Here is a 9,830-nt window from a genome sequence, read left to right as displayed (position 1 = left end):
TATTTAAATAAGGTACACATTTTAAATTTTGAAAATGTTAAATTTTTTTTATAAAGAGCCAATCACAGAAAGTGTAATTTATCATATAATTAATATTTTAAAATATGCATATTTTGTTTTAACGCATGCATATAATATTTCAAAAGGAATTATCATTTGTTTGCATTAGAGCACATTAGTTTTAGTTGCCTAAAATATTCAACAAAAAGAAAGATTTTTTTCTCGAATTTTTGAATTAAACCGATATATTTTACGTGCCTCGTAGTAAATTTAAAGATAATTATAATATACTCTTAGCATACTTATAACATAACGTATAAAACTTTAAAAAATACATTAATTTGTTAAAAATAAATAAATAAATATACTCCCTAAAACCCCTGAAAGTTAAAGGAAAATTTACGTTCATAATTTTGATAAGAAATGTAATCAATTGGTTCTTATATAAGAAAAAATGCAAACTTTCTCTGTTCTTGGTCAGCAAGTGAATGTGGATTAAATTAAAAATAAAATGGTCACAATATGTTTCGTTCATTTGTTAATAGTGTCCTCAATATAAAATTTAAAAATAGAACTATCTCAAATGTGTCGTATTATAGAATAGTTAGAAAATTAAAAAAAACAAATAAATAAAATACGAAATTAAAAGTTCTACCTACAGTTGACGTTTACATCTTTAAAATTAAAAGTCACAATATTAAAATAAAAAGTCAAAAAATAATAATAGTAATGAAATCTTACCTTTAATTTATACTCTTTCAATTTATTGATTCTGAAAATTCATGGTTTCATTAAGTCTTTTAAAATAAAATTTTTCTCTTCTTTTTTTTTCAAAATACCGGACAAGATTTTTGAATATTTTTCTCTTAACGGCTTCCATTACCAATTATTATTTTTTCTTTTTTTGAAAAAAAATATGCAAAGAATCAACATATTTTTTTATTTCATTAATAAATACAAAGGAACTAAAACAAAATATAATACACAAGTTCTAAGTTGACATTTTAATTTTTTTTTTACGTGTGAAAAATATTTAAATTTACTCTCCCAAATTATCTCGGGCGATTGAAAAAAGTTAAACATTAGTCTTTGTTCACATCTTCATCATCTGAAAAATCATCTGCAATACTGCCATTTTTTTACTTTTTTTTTTCTATATAAATTCATCCACCCATCGTGTATACAATTGTACAAAACACATCTGCAGTTCCACATGTAGCAAAACTCCCAAAACAAAAATTTTCAAACTTCCAATCACAGCAGATTATTTTTTGTTTTGCTTCCGGTCGAATAAAAACGTGATAAAACAAAACGCACTGACGCATTCCACTATGCCCGAGTATATTCGGGATAATAAATCTTTGCAATAAAAACATAACCGAGTTAACTCGGCATAATCAGGGAAGCGATTAATTCCACAAAAGTAATGATTGAATTTGAAAAAAAAAGAAATAATTTTTCCTGAAAAAAAAGTCGATGTCTTAAAAGGAGTTTGCACTTTTTGGGATAGAAAATACTGATGAAAGCAAATCGTGATGCAATGAGAACATCTGTTTCAAACTATGCGAACGAAAAACAAATTTGAGTAAGACTGTCGAAATATTGAAGAGGGGTATGATTTTCATTTTATTTTACTACCGCAGTTCGAAAACAAAAGAATGTTTTTCATTCCAGCAGCTTTCATATCGATTGATTATGACAGCAGAAAAGTAAACGAACATTTGAAGTAAAGAGCGCAGAATTATCAAAGTGAATAAATGTTGACAGTTATGGGTGGTGACACGTTTGCGGGTGGTTTCGTAATATGAAATCTAATAGTTCGACGACGCGTCACGAGTTCGCGAACTTTCATTTATTCCTTGACGGTCAAATGATTCGAAGCACTGTAAGATTCTATGGAATGTCTTAATGATCAGGTGATTACTCTGTACAGCTTTATTGTTTTTATGTGACTGAAATCGATTTATTAATAATAAAATACTTTGATATAAAAATACAATGATTATTTTGTCCTGGAATTATGTGTCGTAATCTATTAGCTTTCCTGGAAAGGAAGAAGAAAAAAAATTTCTGATTAAGAAAAAAAGTGCGAAGGCAATATAGCAGGCAAATGAACCATGATATTCTACATGATGCATATTATTGATTGTCATTAAAATGAATAATTGAAGGCAACAGAGGATTCCAAACTGCTCTACAATATAGTAATGCAACTGGAGTTGGAATTTCACAGCTAGTGTAAAACTTAAATTAAAAATAAAGATGAATCTCTTTATTTGTCTTTAGTTATGGAAAATTGAAGAAAAAATAAGTGAATGATTAAATTCGCAAAGAAAAGAAAATCTTAAAACTTGTAAATTTGTATGAAATCATGTAAAAAAATTTTTTTTCTAAATATGCAAAAAAAAAAAATGCTGTTTTTTTTTTCTAGGTGCCTAAACAGTTTCCATCTTTAAATCGTTAGGTCTCCTACTATTTTGTTCCAAATTTTCTCCTGTCATACTTGCTGCCTTTCTCTTGCTTTCCTCCCAGCATGACTCCTGCGTTTTCTACCAAAATATATTCTTCATATCACCATAGAGTGATGAATTCAACGGGGTTCATTTAATTTTTTTTTTTACTTAGTTGCTGAAGAACACTTTACTCACCTATCAAATGTATTAGATATTTCCTGAAAAGGGGGGGATTATAGGGTTTTCTTAAAATACAACCCATGGCCATATTATCAGACGCACTGTAAGATTCTATGTAAAATTATAATTATCACGTGATACTATACAATTGTATTTATTTTTAGCGTATTGCATGACAATGTTAACCCACTGATACCGGAGCGTCAACATCCGAGTGAAAACAATGAAGTTGCATAGAGTATCACCTGAGTAATTATAATTTTACATATAATCGTCTGATAATATGACCATCAGGGACTGTATGAGTCTACTATAAAATTAAATACTATGCCACTACCTGCTAACATATTTTGAATTCTTCTAGAGTTATACCAGAAAAACAACGCGTTGTTCTAAGAGAATCGATTTCTTATGCAAATGATCATTTACATATAATCCGCTAATGGTTTAAAAAGAAATAAATTTGTTTATTAAATTTATCTGTGAAACATCAAAGGTATGCTGAAGAAGAAATGCACTTTTCGAATGAATGATATGCATCATTTATTGTCGTCTGCTTTTGATCGCTGGAAGGTGGCCGAGCAAGTTTTCGTTCGGAAGTTTAATGACAGGTCCAATCTTCAAGGACTTTTCATTCCTTCACTCTCTTTTCATGAATACATTGCTTTTTCTCTCCGCTTCAAACATTCTCCAATCTTCATGAAAACATTTCACTATAATTGTTCTTTTATCCTATTGGTTATAACATGTGTTCGAAAATGCTAATGTTTTGTTTTTTTGGCGTTATTTTGTTTTAAAATACATCGAACTGTTCATTTTATGACTTGTCTGCGTCCCTCGTGAAAATGGAAAGAAAAATAGCTGTTTCATAGGGTAAGTTTCTTTTGATGCAATATCAGATAAACTGTATACAGTCCCTGGCCATATTATTAGACATACTATAAGATTCTATATAAAATTACAATTATCAGGTGATACTCTATACAGCTTTATTGTTTTTTATGTGACTGTTTGCACTTGTTTACGTTAGTGTATCAATGGGTTAACATTGTCATGAAATACGTTAAAAATAAATACAGCAATTGAGTCTATAAAAAATCGCATAAATAAAAACCCATGACATGTATGTCTAAATATAAACTCGTATTGCCTATGAACTCGTGCAAAACATGTCATTATTAAAAAACTACATTTCGTCTCATAATTGGATCTAATTATTATAATATACTAGCATAATGCTTGATGTAATAAATATTATATATAATATATCGTCTGATTTATCTTATCGTCTGATTTATCTTATCGTCTGATTTATCTTATCGTCTGATTTAACCCATTGATACACGAATGTAAACAAGTGCAAAACAGTCGCTTAAATACAATAAAGCTGTATGTGATAATTAAGACTTTAGATGGAATCTTAGTCTAATAACCTAAAAAGGGACTGTACAGCTATTATAATTATTTTTTAATTAAAGAAAAATTGTACATAAGAGTCTTTAAACAAAATGAAGTGATCATTTGTGCTTGTTCTTGCTACTGATATTCTTAATGAAAATATGCAATATATTGTACTCTCTTTTTCAACAACAGGAAACTTAAACTAAATTCTAAATTTGAAACTTTTATCGCTTAGATGTAATCGGAGTGGTATTTCAGTCACTCGGTGTACTTCATTTCAAGCAAAAAATATATTTTTTCGTATTAAATCTAATAAGAATAAAAGCAACTTTGGAATGGTTTAAAGGAAAAAAAAGGACGAAATTAAAATGACGGAAACTGAAAGAAATCGGTGAAATATATCCAGAAGTTCAAATGTTTTGGAATTTTATATATATAAATTCAAAATGTGGAGAAAGCATGGAAAAGATTAGAGAAAAATGAAAAAAGGGAAAAAGAAAAATAATACTAATAAAAATCACAAAAATCCAGAAGAAAAAAGTACCGAGAAATGGAAAAAAAATTATAAAAATTTCATAAGATCCTATAAAATTTAGAACTATCACACGTGGGGCTAATACTCACTTAACTATACCTGGCACTATTATCTCTAATTACATTAATAAAATTATTAACAATAGTATTAAAGAAGGTTTTTCTTCAATTATCACTAATAATCAACCGATTTTAGAATTTATTGAACAGAATAAAATTAATTCTATTGCGACTTCTGATTTCCAGGATATTTTCAATAGCATTCCCCTTTCTAAACTAAAAGATGTTCTTTTGAATTATTGCTTTGATTTTAAAAATACCCTTAATAGCGATTTTCATTCTTTAAAAATTCTAAATAATTTTTGATTTTTTAATAATTATCTTTTCAATGGAAAATATATTTTTCTTTAAATAGATGGAATGTCACAAAAATCTAATTTTTCATCTCTCTTAGCTAACTTATTTTTGCATTATTATGAAGAAAAAAATTATACTCTTAATATTAAATTTGTTTTAAGATTTATTGTTGATTTAATTATATCCTTAATTTTCAAGATTATACTGTTTTATTAAATAATATTTACCCCGAGGCATTAATCTTGCTTCGTAATCATGATGATGATATTAATTTCAATTTTTTGAATTTGATAATTATAAAAGTAGAAAATATCTGCTTTGTTGATAAAAGATATGATTTTAATTTTAATATAAATAAGCTAATTACTTGGATTTCTAATAACTTCTAGGAACATCTATTTAAATACCATTTTTAATCAAATGAATAGAATTAAAAGAATATGTAGTAATCTTTATTTATCCAAAAAAGCAGATTAACAAACTCTTTCAAAATTTGATAAAAAGAAAATTATGGATACCCAACTAAAGTAGTTAAATTCTATAAGAAATTATTAAGTTAATTGTATACTATTATAAATGAATTTACAAAAAAACTTTTTTGCTAATTTATAAAATTTTTACCAAGTGCAAATCCATTTCGGGCAAATCCGTGACTAAAATTATGTGCAAACCAAGCAATTCATGTTACTTTCTCTTTTCCACTTTATTTTTTTCTTAATCAAAAGTTAATTTTCTAAAATTATTAAATTTCTAAAATTTTTAATTGTCAACTCCTTTAAATTATCCAGTATAATATTACCTTACACACATCCATTTCCGGGCCCATCCTTGGTAACTAACAAATCTAACGCACTTCAGTATAGTGAGTTCAATAAGAACGCACTATAAAACAAATCCACTGTATTTACTCTTTTATCTCAATTTGCGCTTCTGTTTTCATTTTTTTGTAATTTGGCAATCTTGTAACGAAAACATTTTAAATCAATCTTTGAAAAATTTTCCATTCATGTAAGTTCATTTGAGTTTGCTACTCGCTTTATATTTTATTCTGCTTTTCCTTTACATTTTATTTTCTGTATTTACGTGATATTTTTACTTATTTTGTTCTATTTTATCTGTTGTAAATTTTTTCTTGAGTGCTCCTCACACTATTGTATTGATATATTTTGCTTTGGCTATATTGATACAATATTGGAAAGCACTCCTTTTTGCGGACATAATCGTGTGAGCTGATGAAAATATTATATCTTTTCTTCCCCGGATATTTATAAATTTTTTTTCTTCCTTTTTTTTTGGATTTTTTTCCGGATTTTTTATTAATTTTCTTTTCCCTTTTTTCATTGTTCTGTACTTTTTCCATGTTTTCTCAACATTTTGAACATATATACATATATATATATATATATTAATGAAAATGTTCAGACAGGAGAGTTAAATGTTTAACTACTTTTCTTTGAGTGTAATAACAAATAACTTACATTTGTTTTACATATTTTGATATGTTTATTTTATATTGTCGGACAAATCTTAAACAAAAAAAACCTTTAGTAACATATCTGTGATCAATTTGTTGTTTTTATTACATGTTGACTTTAATGGGGTTTAGAAAAAACTTAGAAAATGATTTTTTTTAAAATTTTAAGAAGAAAATAATTAAAAAAATTTAAGTATAGTTTTGATATAAAAAAAATACTAGGACAATCTATTGGATCGGATAATTGTGCAGTCATGGATAATGAGTTTATTTAAAGAAAAAAACTAAGGATATAAAAAAAGACACTTATTTTCTTACCATCTGTTGCTTCAATCTGTACAACTTCAGAATCAGCCAGCCATTCGCTTGATGTTGACTCTACATTGCCTTTCGAAGCTGCTGACACAATACCAGTAACTAAAATTTTTTGAATATTTTGAATGCAGTTATTTGCATTAGTCACATCATTTGATCCTGACATTTGCCTTAAGGCTGAAAAAAATAACTCCACTTCATCGGATGTCATTTTTCGAGTAAGGACATACTGAAACCCTGACTCCAGCAAATATTTTATGCACTTTACGGTAGATTCAGTTGTAAATTTCAGAGCTTCGTATGTCTCCTTACTTAAAAAAGAAGTAGAATCAGCTAATTCAGACCACTCTTGAAAATAGTTTAGGAAGTCTTCTTCCAACCAAGTTAGTCTTTCGTCATCTATGGGAAAAAAATGCATTGTATCTGGATTTCTTGATGTTATGTACTGATGAGTATTTTTAACGTTAAGAATTGTAAACCATTTATTGATCATTTCTAAAAATTCTATTGTGTCAGTTGAATTTAGAAATAGTGGCTGATTTAATCTTTTAGAATTTTGCTTAAGAAATTTCAATGCAGCTATTGTGTCCAGACTAAATATTTTTACAGCTCTAGAGACATTCATTTTTTCGAAGTTTGAAGGATATACGTGTTTCCGTGTTAAGTTTTTCACAAGTTTAATGACATTACTCTTTTGCAAATTATACAGAGTTCTAATGAAAATAACGTTAATTGGGCCTTGAAAATGTAGGGGTCTGGAAAATAATTGATTTCTTAAGTTCTTAAGGATATGGCAAGGATCAAATGACAGAAATAAGGATCTTGCTGGGTCCAAAGGGTGAACAATCACAGGAATAAGTTGTCCACCAGCAAGAATGGAAAAGGCCTTGACATTCATTTTGTGATTGTCTGCAGATGTTCTAATCACCCTGAAACCTATCTCTTCAAGGCTTCGAAGAGCTTCTGTCATTAGGGTGGCTAGCTCTTCACCTGTCAGACCTCTTGTAAAGTAATAAGCAATAGGAAGCCTGAAGTGGGTTGAAAGCCCAGTAAATATGAAGTAAAGTAACGAATTGGCCAGCTTCTTCTCCATTCCTAGTTCTGAGATCTTTGAACTTTCAGTTGTTGTGAGTCCAAAAAGTTCGTCTGCTTGCTTGTTGTAAGTTGCNATATATATATATATATATATATATATATATGCTTGCGTGCGAATATCATTTTTAACGCATGGTTGTAGCGACTTTATATCTTCAGATATTTATGTAAATAATAAAATGGCACGTAAACAAAATTATATTTTATAACCATATCTATTTTGATATTTCAGGTCATCGCTTTTTAAAAAAACTATAGAATATGATGTTTAAAATTATAAAACTTCTAAAAAAAATTTTAGGAATCAAAAGTTTTCCAAAAAATGATGTTTGCCGGGATAGCCTGGTTGGTAGGGCACTGGGCCCATGCCCATCGTCGCGGGTCGCCGACTGAAGACTCCCCGTGTAGTAAATAGTGACCGATGCACGTTCAATCTATCGAGTCGCAAAGTCCTCCACGTTCCCATAACAAAACAATACATCTGTGGGCACCGATGCAGGAGTTCCCTCGTCTTCTAGATTGGGTTCAAAATGACAAGGTAACGGAGTTGAACATGAGTAGTCGCAAGCCCAAAATTGGGTCGGCTCTTCAAAGACGGATGTAAAATAGAAAAAGATGTTCAGTCAAAAAAATTTTTTATTTTTCAAACTTTACAAACTTTGAGGAATCGAATCCATAAACTTAATCAATGCTCTTTGTGATACAATTTCCAAGTTAGTCGTATTTCTATAGTCCTTATTGAATTTAACTGAAAATAACTTACGAATTTATCACAAAATATTATTAGTTTATTGTAGGACTAGAAATTGGGAAAAAGTACAAAATACTTGATGATAAATAAGTAAGTAGTAAAAAAACTTTTGCAGTTACGTTATTTTTTTTTTCTAACAAATTAATTTTTATTGGTGGGGGGAGTTTTTGACGCTATTCCTGTACTCAGTGATCGGAAGTAGAGCTTCAAGTAGCGAAACTACTGTAGTCGCTACTTTTTTCCATAGTTTGCAGTCTAGGGCACTGTTTATTAAAAGAAGTATTGAAGTAGTGCGATTCAAAAAAAAAACCTTAGTTCGTTGCTATTCCTGTCAACTACTTTTAATGTTAGTTAAATAAAGAAACAACGTTCAAACGCAAAAAATTTGTCAAATCTGATTCGTGCAAAAATCTGTCACTAGCCCGTCAACGTAAGCAATGAGAATACCTCTGTGGCCGATCGTTAATAAGATCTATGAATGATGCTAGGAAAAATCGAAGCGAAATGGGTCGAGTTGTAATGTAGTTTTTCTCCGACCACTAAACACACGTTTATAAAAAGACGCTGTAAAATTATACCCTAAATTGTAATAAAATTTAGTAAGAAAACTTTGTTTAAAAAAATACATTCTGGACCAAAATACCCTCAGCAAAGATGTCTGGCATGAGACAAGTTCACTGCTTTCAGGTTCATGACGTGTAATTTAAAGTAAATCATAAAAATATTGTAATCATCATCATCATCCATGGCTCGACAGTCCAGGGTGGACCCTTTTCAAGAAGTTTTTTCCAGTCTAACCTTTTTCCTGCTAGTGTCTTCCAGTTTTTAAGTCCAAAAGTTCTTTTTCCAGGCCATTTGTCCATTTCAATCTCGGATTGCTCTTTTTCTTCTGGCATTGAAAACTCTTTTTGTATAACGTGGCCTGCCCACTTTATTCCTTGTTGCTTGATAAAGTTATTAATGTCAGGTTCATTATATGAGTTATAAAGCTCTAGATTTGATCTTCTAAGCCGCACGCCATTTTCTTTAAAATTCCTCCAAAAATACTTCTCAAGACATTTCCAAAAATATTGCATACATTAAACTAAAATATTACTGCAATTGACATCTGCTTGCAACAAAACATATCGAATGAAATTTATACCATTGCAGTACTTCGAGGCATGAAAGACACGCATCTTGATACCCCGCTATACTGAACATGGGTTATAGTGAACTCCCGGTTAACGTTCGCTCCCGCGCTTTGCCATACACATATAGTATATATATA

General features: G+C 29.3%; 1 long non-coding RNA gene across 1 annotated transcript in view; it reads left to right on the top strand.

The window, feature by feature from the left end:
• The first annotated feature begins 3,169 nt into the window (after positions 1-3,169).
• The window catches only part of LOC139425211 (uncharacterized), a 13,608-nt gene continuing 6,947 nt past the window's right edge, over positions 3,170-9,830 (top strand). The window contains exon 1 of the long non-coding RNA XR_011636485.1: positions 3,170-3,506. This is a non-coding gene — a long non-coding RNA (uncharacterized lncRNA). The remainder of the gene's footprint in view (positions 3,507-9,830) is intronic.

Source organism: Parasteatoda tepidariorum, chromosome 3 (genome assembly GCF_043381705.1).
Source record: "Parasteatoda tepidariorum isolate YZ-2023 chromosome 3, CAS_Ptep_4.0, whole genome shotgun sequence".
Taxonomy (NCBI): domain Eukaryota; kingdom Metazoa; phylum Arthropoda; class Arachnida; order Araneae; family Theridiidae; genus Parasteatoda; species Parasteatoda tepidariorum.
The sequence above is the reverse complement of the archived record's forward strand: the minus strand, read 5'-3'. Positions and strand labels throughout refer to the sequence as shown.